Source organism: Macrobrachium nipponense, chromosome 47 (genome assembly GCF_015104395.2).
Source record: "Macrobrachium nipponense isolate FS-2020 chromosome 47, ASM1510439v2, whole genome shotgun sequence".
Taxonomy (NCBI): Eukaryota; Metazoa; Arthropoda; class Malacostraca; order Decapoda; family Palaemonidae; genus Macrobrachium; species Macrobrachium nipponense.
Genome location: NC_087222.1, coordinates 12,251,140 through 12,265,463, shown reverse-complemented (window position 1 = coordinate 12,265,463; position 14,324 = coordinate 12,251,140). Strand labels below are relative to the sequence as shown.

General features: G+C 48.5%; 1 protein-coding gene across 4 annotated transcripts in view; it reads right to left on the bottom strand.

Annotated features, from left to right (window-relative positions):
- The window catches only part of LOC135204713 (gastrula zinc finger protein XlCGF8.2DB-like), an 87,038-nt gene that overhangs the window by 41,230 nt on the left and 31,484 nt on the right, over positions 1 to 14,324 (bottom strand). For all 4 annotated transcript variants that reach the window (XM_064234867.1, XM_064234865.1, XM_064234868.1 and 1 more), the window contains exon 2: positions 14,198 to 14,290. The gene's annotated coding sequence lies outside the window, so the exon portion shown is untranslated. The remainder of the gene's footprint in view (positions 1 to 14,197; positions 14,291 to 14,324) is intronic.

The window sequence follows — 14,324 nt, the reverse complement described above, 5'->3', positions numbered from 1 at the left end:
GGTAGGTCAGGTGATCTACCATTCCCACCGCTGGGTGGCGGGACTAAGAACCATTCCCGCTTTCTAATCAGATTTTCTCTGTTGCCGGTTCCGACAACATCTGTTGTAGGTTCCTCCTGCTAGAATTTTCTCCTCGCTAGCTGAGGATCTGTTTTGGATTGACCTTTGGTGACGTATTAGATCTTTGGCCTGGCATACGCTTTTTGCGGACTGTTTTTTGGATTTGGTATAGGATTTTTCTGTCATTATGTCTGACGTTAATGTTACACCTGTAATTAGAGTGTGTGTGATATAGGAGTGTAAGGTAAGGCTACTGAAAGCTTCGGTAGACCCTCACACTATTTGTGTAAGGTGTCGGGGGAATGAATGCTCTTTAAATAACACCTGTGTCGAATGTGAGAGTTTGACTGAACAGGAATGGAAGAATTTGACATCATACATTAGGAAGTTGGAGAAGGGTAGAGCTAGGAAGGCTTCCGCTAGAAGCTCTAGTAGATCCTACCCTTTTGATCCGGATGTAGATCCTAACAGTAACGTAGTTTCTCCTGCTTCTACTAAAGCTTCAGCCCCTTCCCCCTGCAGTGAACCTAAGGATTCGTCTTCAGAGATGGCGGCTATGAAGGCCTCCATCCGTAACTTGCAGTCGCAGCTGCGTGCGATGGAAGCTAAAGGCCTAGACCTCTTCCAAACTCCCAGGACCAGGGGAGGAGGAATGTCGACAGCCGCAGGGAGGATGTAGAGCATCCCCAACTGTCAGGCGTCCCTTCGGCAGGTCCTGTTGATGCGTCCCAGGCTGCCTTGGATAGCCACAGTAAAGGCATCCTGAGGAAGTGTTTCTCTGGCTCTGATTCGTCTTCGCCCAGGTGCGGTTGGAGTTCCGTTACGGAGTCGCGCCCCCTGAAGAGAGCCTGGAAGTCGCCTAGAGGAGACGCCTTGGACTCCAGCCCGGAGCCCTTTCCAGAGTATTATCCTTCAGAGAAGAAGAGAGCTAGTAGATCCCCCGAGTCCTCTCCGGAAGGAGTTCAGGCATCTACGAAGAGATTCTTAGTAGGCCTCCAGGAGCAGTTGTCCGCTCTAGTAGGCTCCTTTTCCAAGGACACGTCATGCAGGAAGGATGTCTCTCTACCCGTCAAGAGCTCTGTTAAGCGTCCTGCTTCAAGCATGCACCCGGACAGCATCAGGCGCCCCATTCCTGACAGGCTCTCCTCTCCAGCTAAGCTCTCTGCTTCGAGTAGGCGCTCTACTATTCACAGGCGACCCTCTCCTAGTAGGCGCTCTCCTCCTGGTAGGAGTGTTTCGGCCAGGCGCCCTCATTCGGAAGGAAGCTCCTCCCCTTCCAGGATCCCTTCGCATCACAGGGGCTCTTCTTCGAACAAGCACCCCTCCTCTTCCAAGCGGCCTTCCAGTAGCGCTCGTCCTTCTCCTGATAGGCACTCGTTGCGGGACAGAAGCGCCTCTCCTGTCAGGCGCCAGGATCCTGGCAGGATTCAAGGGAGCAGCAGGCACCTTTCTCCTGGCAGGTGCCAGGATCCTGGGAGGATCCAGGATCCTGGCAGGATCCAAGTTAGCAGCAGGCGCCCTCTAAGGGACTCAAGCGCCTCTCCTGGCAGGATCCAGTCTAGCAGCAGGCAGCTTTCTCCTGCCAAGCGCCCTCTAAGGGACTCAAGCGCCTCTCCTGGCAGGCGCCAGGATCCTGGCAGGATCCAGCATAGCAGTAGGCACTTTTCTCCTGCCAAGAACTCTTCTAAGGATAAAAGCGCCTCTCCTTCTAAGAGTCCCTCCCCTAGGAAGCGCTCTTCTCCTGCTGCAACATTGGAGGATGTTTCGGAAGAGGAATCCCCTAAGGACACTGGAGTTTCTGACTACAAGAGGATCGCACCTCTTCTTCTACAGGAGTTTGGAGACTCTCTTCGTCTGGCTGACCCTCCCTCTCCAGGATCGTTGCTCTCGAGTACCAAGTCGTCGAGATCCTCCTCCTTCATCAAGATGCGCCCTATGCTGTCTATGAAGAAGTCTTTGAAGGGCTTTGAGGGGTGGCTTCAGTCTAAGAAGGAAGCTGGGAAGACTGTTTTTTCCTGCCCTCCTTCCAAGCTGTCCGGGAAGCCAGGTATCTGGTATGATACCAAGGAGCCGATGGGATTGGGACTTCCCTCATCGGCAGATGCTGATTTCTCCTCACTCGTTGACTCATCCAGGAGGCGCTCTCTGCTTTCGGCAAAGGCTTCTTGGGGGATGTATGAGATGGACCATCTCCTCAAGGGCCTTTTTCGTACGTTGGAAGTATTCAACTTTATGGATTGGTCCCTTGGAGCTCTGGCCAAGAGGGCTCAGGACACCGACTTCGTCAGCATGGAAGAATTATCTAGCGTCTTGGCCTGTCTGGACAAAGCGGTGATCGACGGATCTACTGAAATTGCATCCCTCTTTGGATCAGGCATCCTGAAGAAGAGGTCAGTGTACAGCTCTTTCCTGACGAAGTCGGTGTCTCCTCTCCAGAGGTCCTCTCTGCTGTACTCTCCCCTGTCGAGCCACCTTTTCCCCCCAAGAGACAAGAAAGGACATCTCTCGATCCTTATCAGAAAAGGCAACGCAGGATCTTCTGGCTCAATCGGCCAAGAGATTGAGACCGGCGGTCCCTGTGACCAAGAGGGAGAAACTTCCTTTTCAGCAGCCCTTTCGAGGGAACCCTGCAACAAGAGTCTCTCTCAGGAGTAGAAGACCCGAGAGGAGAGGAAGATCTTCTAGAAGACCTTCCGGTGAAACCCAGTGAAGTGCGAGTCCTCCAGACCACAGTAGGTGCCAGACTGCTGAAATTTGCCAAAGTCTGGGCACAGAGAGGGGCGGACGCCTGGTCCCTCTCCATCCTCGAGAGAGGTTACCTGATCCCCTTCAGGGAGAAACCTCCCTTGAAAACATCTCCAAGGGAGTTATCGGCAAGATACAAGGATCCTGTACGAAACCGAGCCCTTCTGCAGTCAGTGGAACAAGTGCTGGACAAAGAAGCCATAGAACCAGTGCAAGAGCTCCATTCCCCAGGTTTTTACAATCGGCTGTTTCTGGTGCCGAAAACCTCAGGAGGGTGGAGGCCGGTTTTGGACGTCAGCGCTCTGAACTTCTTCGTGATAAAGAAGAAGTTCTCGATGGAGACATCTTCCTCTGTCCTTTCTATGCTTCGTCCAGGGGACTGGATGGTGTCCCTGGATCTTCAAGATGCGTATTTCCATGTGCCAATTCATCCGTCGTCCAGGAAGTTCCTCAAATTCATGGTACAAGGAAGGGTGTTCCAGTTTCGGGCTTTCGACGGCTCCTCAAGTGTTCACGGGCCTGCTGAGAAATGTAGCGCATTGGTTGCACTTGGAGGGCGTAAGGATATCCTTGTATTTAGACGACTGGTTGATTCATGCCCAGTCAAAAGATCGCTGTCTGGAGGACTTGTCACTCACTTTGGAAATGACCCAGTCCTTGGGACTGTTAGTAAACCTCGAGAAGTCCCATCTGATTCCTCAGCAAAGCATTGTCTATCTGGGGATTCTGACGGATTCTCGGGGTTTTCAAGCCTTTCCATCTCAGGAAAGAAGAGATCGCTGCTTGCAGAAAGTGGCAGCCTTCCTAGAGAAAGAACATTGTTCCCCAAGGGATTAGATGAGTTTTCTGGGGACCCTTTCCTCGCTGGAACAGTTCGTTTCTTTAGGAAGGCTGCATCTAAGATCCCTTCAGTTTTACCTGAGGGAGAAATGGGATCAGAAGTCCCAAGACCTGTCGGACTCCTTCCAGCTTACAGACAGGATAAAGAAGGATCTCCATTGGTGGTTAGACCCGCACAAACTAAATCAAGGCTTGTCTCTTCGTTTATCGAGCCCTCGCCTAGTGTTGTATTCAGACGCCTCGGAGTTGGGATGGGGAGCAACACTAGGCGCGAGAGAAGTGTCAGGCACCTGGAGAGGGGGACAGGTGTCCTGGCACATCAACAGAAAGGAGTTGGCAGCTGTTCATCTGGCTTTCCGACACTTCGAGTCTCAGGTCACAGGATCAGTGTTGCAAGTAAACGGCGACAACACCACAGCCCTAGCTTACATCAGGAAACAGGGAGGAACACATTCCTTCTCCCTATACGAGACAGCAAGGGAGTTGCTTCTCTGGGTGAAGGAAAGGAACATCACTCTCCTCACCAGGTTCGTACAAGGAGAAAGGAATGTGAGGGCAGATCTTCTAAGCAGAAGAGACCAAGTCCTTCCCACAGAATGGACTCTCCATTCAGAAGTCTGCGGGAGACTGTGGAGCCTCTGGGGAAGACCAAAGCTAGATCTGTTTGCGACCCATTGGAACGCAAGACTGGAGAACTACTGCTCACTGATTTCAGATCCGAGGGCTTTAGCAGTAGACGGTCTTCTTCTGGACTGGTCGGGAATCGACGGGTATGCTTTTCCCCCATTCAAGATTGTAGGGGAAGTAGTAAGGAAGTTTGCCTAATTGAAAGGAGCAAAACTGACTCTGATAGCCCCTTTCTGGCCAGCTCAAGATTGGTTCACAGAGGTGCTGGAATGGATGATGGATTTTCCCAGGTCGCTTCCACTCAGGAGCGATCTTCTCAGAAAGCCCCACTTCGACAGATTCCACAAAAACCTCCCCGCTCTCAGTCTGACTGCCTTCAGACTATCGAAGGACTCGTCAGAGCGAGGGGTTTTTCATGCGAAGCTGCAAAGGCTATTGCAAGAGCCAGGAGATCCTCAACTTTGCTCGTCTACCAGTCGAAGTGGGAGGTGTTTAGAAGATGGAGCAAGGCTCAGAAGGTATCCTCTTCCAGTACCTCTGTAACAGATATCGTCGACTTCCTCCTTTACTTGAGGGAGAAGTGTAAGCTTGCTGTCTCCACTATTAAAGGGTATAGAAGTATGCTTGCCGCTGTTTTCAGGCATAGAGGCCTGAATATTTCAGAAAACAGAGACCTTCACGATCTTATCAGGTCTTTTGAGACTTCTAAATCCAAGACTGCTAGACCACCCAGTTGGAACTTGGATGTGGTCCTAAGATTCTTAATGTCAAGCAAGTTCGAACCTCCGCATACAGCCTCCTTTAGAGACTTAACCAGGAAGTCTTTGTTCCTCTTCGCTCTCACTTCAGCCTAAAGGGTAAGTGAACTGCAAGCTTTGGAAGACAAAGTTGGGTTTAAGAAGGACTCAGCAATTTGCTCCTTCAAACCCCTTTTCCTGGCGAAGAATGAGAACCCTTCCAAACCATGGCCAAGAAGTTTTGAAGTCAAGGGACTTTCCTCGATTACAGGGCAAGAATTAGAGAGGACCCTATGTCCGGTCAGAAGCCTCAAATTCTACCTCGAGGGGAAGAGGCAACTAGGAGATAATACGGAGAGTCTATGGTGCTCGGTCAGAGACCCAAAGAGAGCCATTTCAAAGAACGCACAAGCTTTCTTCATCAAGGACGTTATTAAAGAAGCGCATCTTTCCTGTGAGGACGAGCACCTCAAGCTCCTAAGAGTCAAAGTGCATGAGGTGAGAGCCATAGCGACCTCTTTGGCTTTTCACAAGAACATGTCTCTCCAAACTCTGGTCGAGTCTACCTACTGGAGGTGTAACTCGGTGTTTGCATCGCATTATTTGAGAGACGTGCGTGTAACTTATGAGAAGTGCTTTTCACTTGGAGCATTCGTATCGGAGGATTCGTTGCTGGGACAGGGAGCTGAAGCTAATCCTATTTAGTTTAGTTTATTGTTAGGTATTTTAACGGTTTGTGGTGTGTTTTTTATGGTTGATTGGAAGAGGGTATTGGAAGTTTACCCCTTTCAAATCTTAGCTCTAACAGTGTTAGGGTGGTCAGGTGGCGGGATTGGCTGTTGTGCTCCTTGTTTGTATATTGATACCTAAAGCTCTGTCAAGTAAGAGGGCTAGTCCCCATTGATATGATACAGGTTAAGGCTCTGTCATGTAAGTGGGTCAGCCCCCATTGACACGATCCAATAAAAGGCTCTGTCAAGTAAGTGGGCCAGTCCCCATTGACACGATCCAGAAGGGCTATCGGTCACAGGTCTCAACCTCGCTCAAGCTCTTGAGGCAAGCAGACTCATAGACAGTATCCATGAAGTCTTCTGCCTATTCAGGTAAGACCCAAGGTTTTTTCTTTATAACCTACAACATATAACATATGTTGTTTCCTGTTTGTTAAATATGGTATTTAGCTGTCTCTTACCCTCCACCAAGGGTGACAATCAGCTAAGTATATATCTGCCAGGGAAGTTGCATGTACAAAAATTATATTGTTATGATACAATAAAGTTTTGTACATACTTACCTGGCAGATATATACGATTAATGGCTCACCCAGCCTCCCCTCAGGAGACAGGTGGAAGAGAAAATCTGATTAGAAAACGGGAATGGTTCCTAGTCCCGCCACCCAGCGGCGGGAATGGTAGATCACCTGACCTACCTGTTGCGTGTGCCGCGAGTTTTGAATTCTGTCAGGAACGTCGGAGACTATAGCTAAGTATATATCTGCCGGGTAAGTATGTACAAAACTTTATTGTATCATAAAAATATCATTTTTTTAAAGTAAATTGTATTTTTCCTGACTATACAGACCTGAGGTCCTTTACATAAGGAATTACTTTCAGCGTAGGCTGGAAATCGGTTGTAAGAGAATAGCAACAAGGTAGTAACTGCTTGCCTGATAGTCGGAAGTCTGGCCCGACCAGACGTAAACATTCCACTTTGCTTTAGGCCCGGGAACAGATTGAGGGGTGGTATAAGGTGGGCAAAAATGTAAAGGACCTCAGGTTTGTATAGTTAGAAAAAATACAATTTACTTTTAAAAATTGTGATCTGTTCCTACACGTAATACAAACCATCGGTTCTTTACATAAGGAAGGCTTGCTGATTGGTGGGAGGAATCTGATAAGAGTCTTGTGAACAGACTGGTGTTCACCCAACCAAGATTCCCACCCTGGTCATAAGACCAGGGGGGGAGGGAATCTTGCCTCTGTCCAATTGATTGGAGTATGAGAACTGTGAGACCAATAGCCAGACCTCTGGACCAATTCATAAGAGGGACACAAGCGTGGCCTCTTATGAATAGCAAACAAGAACTTATACTTGGAAGCAAAAAGACAAATATACAAGTATTGGATTTGTCTTATGCCAATGTCCTCTTCCCCCCTTGTTAGGGAAGGGATGGATATGTGCTTCTATACCTTTATGAAAGGGAAAGAATAGAGATTAGTAATATAGTTTACCTGCATCAACTGCCCTTTCCAGCACGTGACGACTGCAGCTCTCAGCCCATAGGAAGAGAGGAGAATGAAGGAGTAAGAGAAGCCAGTCACTCTCATTCACACCCAGTCATATGGTTACACAAGGCGAGATGCATCTTTGTCCTGTTAGAGGAGCTGCATAAACTACACAACTTGTTGAGCAGCCACCAAGGGACCCAAGGAAAAGGTATTCAAGGGCCTATGAGCAATATCCCAAAGGTAGAAGGTGGTCTGGTTGGACCAAACCCCTGCCTTCAGTACCTGCCTTCAGTACCAGCCTTCAGTACCAGTGTCGAACCTTCCTTAGGAGAAGTACGCTTTCCTGATCGCCTCACGAAGCCAAAAAGAGATAGTGTTCTTGAACACCTCTTTCTTGGTCACCCTTGTGCTAATGAAGAGGAGTCGACACTTAGGCCAGAGATGCTAAGTTCTCTTCAGATAGCGCCGTAGCACTCTAATGGGACAAAGTAGCATCTCGTCTGGGTCATTACCACAAAATTCTCTAGGGAGGGGATCGTAAAGGACTCGAATCTATCGTCAGGGACCGAAGGATTCTAAGTCTTCGCTACAAAATCTGGGATGAAATTGAGTGTATGAGATCCCCATCCCCTCGAGTGTTTAACATTGTAAGAGAGACCATGAAGCTCACCTACTCACTTCGTCAATACCAGGGACAGCAAAAAGATGGTGTTAAGGGTCAGATCCCTGTCTGACGACTCTCGAAGATGCTCGTACAGTTCACAAGTCAAGCTCCTTAAGATGAGAGTCATATCCCACTCAGGGGGCCTGAGTTCTCTGGGTGGGCAAGACCTCTCAAAGCTCCTCCTAAGAAGAGATATTTTCATAGAAGAGGCAGTATCTATTCCTTGCAGGATCAGGACCAAGGCCAAGGCAGACCTGTAGCCCTTAACTGCAGAGACAGAGAGGAGCTTCTCTCGGCAAAGAAAGACTGGGAAATCTATGATCTGTTGAAGAGTGGCTCTGAGCAGTGAGAGACCCCGTCCATGACACCAACCACAGAAGACGGACCACTTTCCCTGGTACACTGCTGCAGAGAACTGTCTGAGGTATCCTGCCATTTCTATTGCTGCTCGGCAAGAAAATCCTCTCACTCGCAAGAGAAGGTGAATACCTGCCACCCGTGAAGACACAGGGACTGTTCTGCCAAGTGGTACCGTTCTACATGCGGTTGACACAGAAGGCTGTGCCACAGGGGAATCATCCGAAGATTGCTGGTGACCAGCACTTTGAGGTTGTCCCACGAATGTTGGAACACATCCTCTGCAACTGTCCATGGGTCTGGCACAACGGAGAAGAAAACTGGAAGTTTTCTGTTGTGCCTGGTGGTGAACAGGTCCACCTCTGGACAACCCCATTAGGTCAAACAGCCTTTCTGCCATGTCTGGGTGTAGAAACCATTCTGTCCCTATCACCTGATTCTTACAGCTGAGATTGTCAGCCACTACCTTCCTCTTGCCTGGAATGTATCTAGCTGACAGCTATACCGAGTGCGCTGCAGCCCACTTGTGCACCTGCACTATCAACTGATGTAACGGAAGAGACACTAGGCCTACCTGTTTGTTGACATATGCCACCAATGTGGTGTTGTCGCTCATCAACATCATGGAGTGTCCCATCACTCTATCCCGGAACTCTTGGAGGGCTAAGAAAGATGCCTTCAGTTCTAGAACATTGATATGAAGGTGTTTGTCGTGTCAATTCCACACCCCTGCTGTCAGCAACTCCTCCAGGTGTAAGCTAAACCCTCATTCGATGCATCCGACCAGAAGCATGTCCGGAGGGGGAATGTGCAACTCCACTCCTATTAAGAGGTTCCTGTCATCTAGGCACCAGGCTAAATCCTTCCTCACTTCCTCCGTTAGAGGAATGAGGAAGGATTGAGGATCCCGAGCCTGTGACCAACACTCCTATAGTCTCCATTGCAGAGACCGCAGGTGAAGACGCCTGTGAGGGACTAACTTCTTCTCTAGTGATAGCAGGTGACTGATCACGACTTGCCAAAGCCGAGTTGGCAGTTCCTGTCGAGACAAACAGTTAAACTGCCTTCCTGAACTTGCTGATCCTTGAGTCTGCGGGGAAGACTGCTACTGCATCAATCAGTATGCCCAGATACTGTATCCTCTGCTTGGGAATGAGATCCAACTTTTCTAAATATCACAATCCCTAGATCGTAACAAAAAACGAGAAGTCGATCCCTGTCCTGCCGCAAATGCGAGAGTGAGCTTGCCAGGACTACCTGGTCATTGAGATACCTCAAGAGGCGTATCCCGACCGAGTGGGCCCAAGCTGACACCAAGGTGAGCACTCGCGTGAACACCTGAGGGGTGGTCGAAAGTCCAAAACAAAGTGAACTGAATTGGAACACCGTACCCTCTAGGATAAAACAAAAGTACTTCTTGGAGTACTGATGGATGGGTTTCTAAAAATAGGCATCCTTCAGGTCCACCAAAAGCATGAAGTCTTTCTCCCTGATAGAGGAGAGCACAGAACATGCAGTCTCCATCTTGAACCAAGTCTGGCAAACAAACTGGTTCAGGGGAGAGAGATCTATCACTGGTCTCCAGTCCTCCGTAGCCTTCTTCACCTGGAAAAGTCGGCTGTAGAACCCTGCAATGGATCTCGAACAACTTCCACAGCTATCTTGCTCAGCATTGATAGCACTTCTTTCAGTGCCATATTCTTGGCAGAACCAGGGATGTATGTCTGAAGTTGGACCAGACGGTCGGTGAGGGGTGGGCTCAACTCGAAGGGAAGGAAATACCCCTCCTGAAGGACATCTACAACCCAGGTCTCACCAGGTAACCCCCACCGATGGCAGCAACTGAGGGGGAACACTGTCCCAAGTGTTTCCCCCTCTTCCTCTTTCGCTTACCTTTCTTCCGGCGAGAGAAGGGGTGCTGAGAGGGGGGCTGATGATTCCCTTTCAGAGCGAAGGAGGAAGGCTGTGCCTTTCCTCAGGCCCCTCTAGAAGAAGGAGTCTTCTTGGGTGTGGATGAAGAGCTAGTCTGGCTCTGAGACCTAGCCACAGCTGCACGAGACGGCCCGGATGTCTTGGCAACTGCCTGGTGGACAAGACGATCGCTGTCTTCAGCTCTGTGCTTGTCACCGCAGCATCCACCATCTCTCTAGGAAAGAGAGAGGAGGAACCCAGCAACAGTCCATTTGTATGACCTAATGCCAACTCTGGGCCCACTGACCTGCTTATACGATTTATTGTTTTTGTTTGTATGGTGTTTTTACGTTGCATGGAACCAGTGGTTATTCAGCAATGGGACCAACGGCTTTACGTGACTTCCAAACCACGTCGAGAGTGAACTTCTATCACCAGAAATACACATCTTTCACTCCTCAATGGAATGGCCGGGAATCGAACCCGCGACCACCGAGGTGAGAAGCAAACACCAAGCCAACCACGCCACTGAGGCGCTGGTTATACGATTTAGGACAGCATCCATCCTCTTAAGTACCAGGTTGGTCCACAGGTTTGCAGTCTGGTGGGCCAGGTAGGAAATAGCCCTACCGCCAGACTAACAATGTCTCCTGAAAGCTGAGTCTTCTCAGGGAGCTATTGGTACCGAAGAAACAGTGACTTTGGATACTGTGAGGGACCATAGATCCAGCCAGGAGATGGCCTGGATAGCTGCCATAGTGGTAGCCTACCAAGGTGTGTTGGGCCAGGTGAACAATCTTGTCTCAGGGCAAGAGAGTTCATTTAGGGCCAACAGATCGGACAGACTGCTTCCGCCTCCTCTACCTCAACAGAGGCGTTTCTACTTGTAGCACCTTCTGTCGGAGAATCTTTGGTTTGCGCAGCATGAGGCAAGCCAGGAGTTAGCCGTACTAGCTATATGTCAACCTGGGTCGGCAAAGGGTTCTCTGAGGGCAAGTAAAATTGACTCTGTCAAGGTAGAGGAGGGGGAAGCAGCTTGTCTGTTCTGTTGGCCCTAAGTGAACTCTCTTGCCCCGAGACAAGATTGTTCACCTGGCCCAACACACCTTCAGAGAAATGACCCCAGAACGACTCTAACTGCGAAGGGAGGTCAGAGGGTCACTGTGCTGACGAATCATCGCAATGACCTCAGCAAAAGACCTCTGAATCTCGGGAGTGAGTGTGTCCTGAGGGGAAGGACCATCAAGTCCTTCCAGGGCGAGTCCCTCCCTCAATTCTCTTCCTTCAGAGGGAAGAGCCTCGACAGAAACCCCATGATCTCCTCGAACCACTCAAGCATCTTGGGTCCTAAGACCGAACCTGAAACATACACTCTCGTGGCAAAACCGTGAGGATAACACTCCCCATGGTTTCCCCTGGTCACGCCGCTCCTCCTGGTGTATCCCAAGGAAGTTGAAGGGACAGGTGAGGATGATCTGACACTCCCCCTTGGTCTGCTAGATGAACTAGCAGATGGAGTGGGCAGTGAACAGCAACAGGCATGGGAACAGAGATGGGTGGAAGATCCAGTGGGGACAGAGTCTGGGGTCTATCATACTTGTCTGGGGGAGAGAAGACTGCGAAGCCTGGAGGAGGAGGCAGAAAAGGTTCCGTCCTCAAAGTATGCGGCACAAACGACACGACCACAGAAGGTGTTACTATAGTAACTTGTTGGGTATACACAAGGTGAGGCAATGCCGCATATACAGGCATTAACAGAGTCGTCATCGTCCCAGCAGCTACACCAAGAGTCACAGGAGCTGACATAAAAATGATCCATCAGCCCCTGGTAAGGAGTGCCAGGCAATTTCAACTTCACCCATGCCTGTTGCAAATCCCTGACTGTGGAGACAGACACACCTGAGGGAGCAAAAGTTGTGTTAGTGGTGGGAACTCCTGTTCCCTTTGGAGGAAAAAGATCCCCTCCGGAGCAAACAGAAGCTTCCCGAATACAGCCCCTGGTCGGCATGCCTCCCCACCCTTTTCTATGTTCGACGAATCGAACGAAGAAGCAGATGGAGACATTTTCCCCGAAGGGGAAACAGCGAGATAGGGAAGCTTATGCGGAGGGAAAAAGGAAGAAAGATTAGCTACCAACGGAGTCAATGGGGGCGTGTAGCGTTCCGACAAACCCTTGGAAGACTTCCCCGAGATGGCTTCCTCCCCTCATAACTCCCCAACTGCTCCACCAACCAAGAGATACAAGCATCATAAGTATTATCTGGAGAACACTTATGCCCTCAGCTCTTCAAGCAGAGGACACGACAGTCCACTTCCTCTTTGGAATGGAAACTATCACACTTTCAGCCCCCCATTCCATGGCAAATGCATTGCAAGAATGGAGGGCTACAAGGCTTATCTGAGTTTTGGGTTTGCATGATAAAAGCAAACAACAAAACAATCATTCACAAAGATACAACAAAGAAAGGTCTCACAATTCTCGACGACAGAGAGAGCAAAGAGCATGTCTGAAGTGGAATGTTTACGTCTGGTTGGGCTGGTCTCTTGACAAGCAAACAAGCAGATACTTCCTAACTACCTTGTTGTTATTCTCTTATGACTGATTTCCAGCCAACGCTGAAAGTAATTCCTTATGTAAAGGACAGAGGGTTTGTATATCGAGTAGGAACAAACTTAGGATCTACTTTAAGCCAAGAGGGAGGATATGAGGCTGAAATGGACAGTAGGATAAAAGCTGTGTTGGGAAGTGGAGAGAGGTAGCTGGAGTAGCATGTGATAAGAAAGTTCCAAACAAGCTAAAAGTCAAGATCTATAGTACCGTGACAAGACAAGTGTTAATGCATGGATCAGAAACATGGGCTCTAAGAAGAAAACAGGAAGTAAAGCTTGAGAGAACAGAGATGAGAAAACTGAGGTGAATTATGGGAATATCAGTGGCTGAGATTTTGGAAAATGATGAAATAAGAAAAAGGGCAGGCTTACTAAAGATGACAGAGGTGATAAGAGAGACACGATTGAGATAGTACAGGCATGTGTTGAGGATGGGGAGGGAGTGAAGAGGGCTTGGGAAGAGCCTGTTGGAGGAAGAATATGGAGAGGGACACAGAGAATTAGATGGCGAGATAAAATGAAGGAAGATATGGAGGGAAGAGGTTTGGTGGAGGATGATGTCTTTAATAAGAGGCAGTGGAGAAGGTGCATCAGGCAACTGACCCCTAAATGTAGGGACAATGGTGGGAAAGATCCTTCTTGAGGTCTCTTTTCTGCAGGATCAATTCAAGGATGATGCAGCCAAGGAGATACATGCTGTTCAATAGGTAGAAAAAAAGACTGTGATCTAAAATATCTCGATGGTGTAGACAAGAGACGAGGAGCAGCTGACTAGAAATAGCACAAATGGGCAAAGCAGAAGAGGGACTAGCAAGCAGGTTCTTTTATATCGTGGAGAAAAACCATAAATGAACACTAAAATCTAAATGAATGCCTCCACTAGCATCTAATTCATTAAGAAAGCAAGTGACACAATCCAACACCTTATGGCTTATCAATTTGCTCAACGTTTTGATTTGCTACTCATTAGTTGCTGGCACCAAGACCAATATACCTAGAAACTTTATGACATGGACAAATTAAGGACTCTCTGGATATAAATGTTTATGCAAGACCTCAGATGCAGAAGACTACGTTTCAGCAGACCCTGGCCCCATTTAACTATCAGTTATTAAGCCTTGGCAGGCCCCATCTACCCATGAGCTACATCTGTGAAAAGCAATATTATGCTTCACATATTGTTTGATAAATTACTAATCAAAATATTACTCTCACTCTGGTGTCATTTCTAATCAGATTATTTGAACATTTGAAAACTGGCAAAAATTTGATTCAGTGCATCGTGAATAACTGACAGACTGGCTTTTGAACAATGTGTTTGTGTATGACTAAAGATTCAACAAAGCTTATATCAAATACTACACATAATTTAGGGGCGTTCTCTCTAACTTCAATTACTTCACATTTATATCACTTACCTAGAGTATGTTGTTGAGGAAAATTAACTCGATGCTAAAGAAAACACGTTCCTTTGCAGATTATCAGAGATCATCCATAACAAAGCAGGTTGTCTGTGGCAAAGAAATGTGATCTCCATTAGCACAC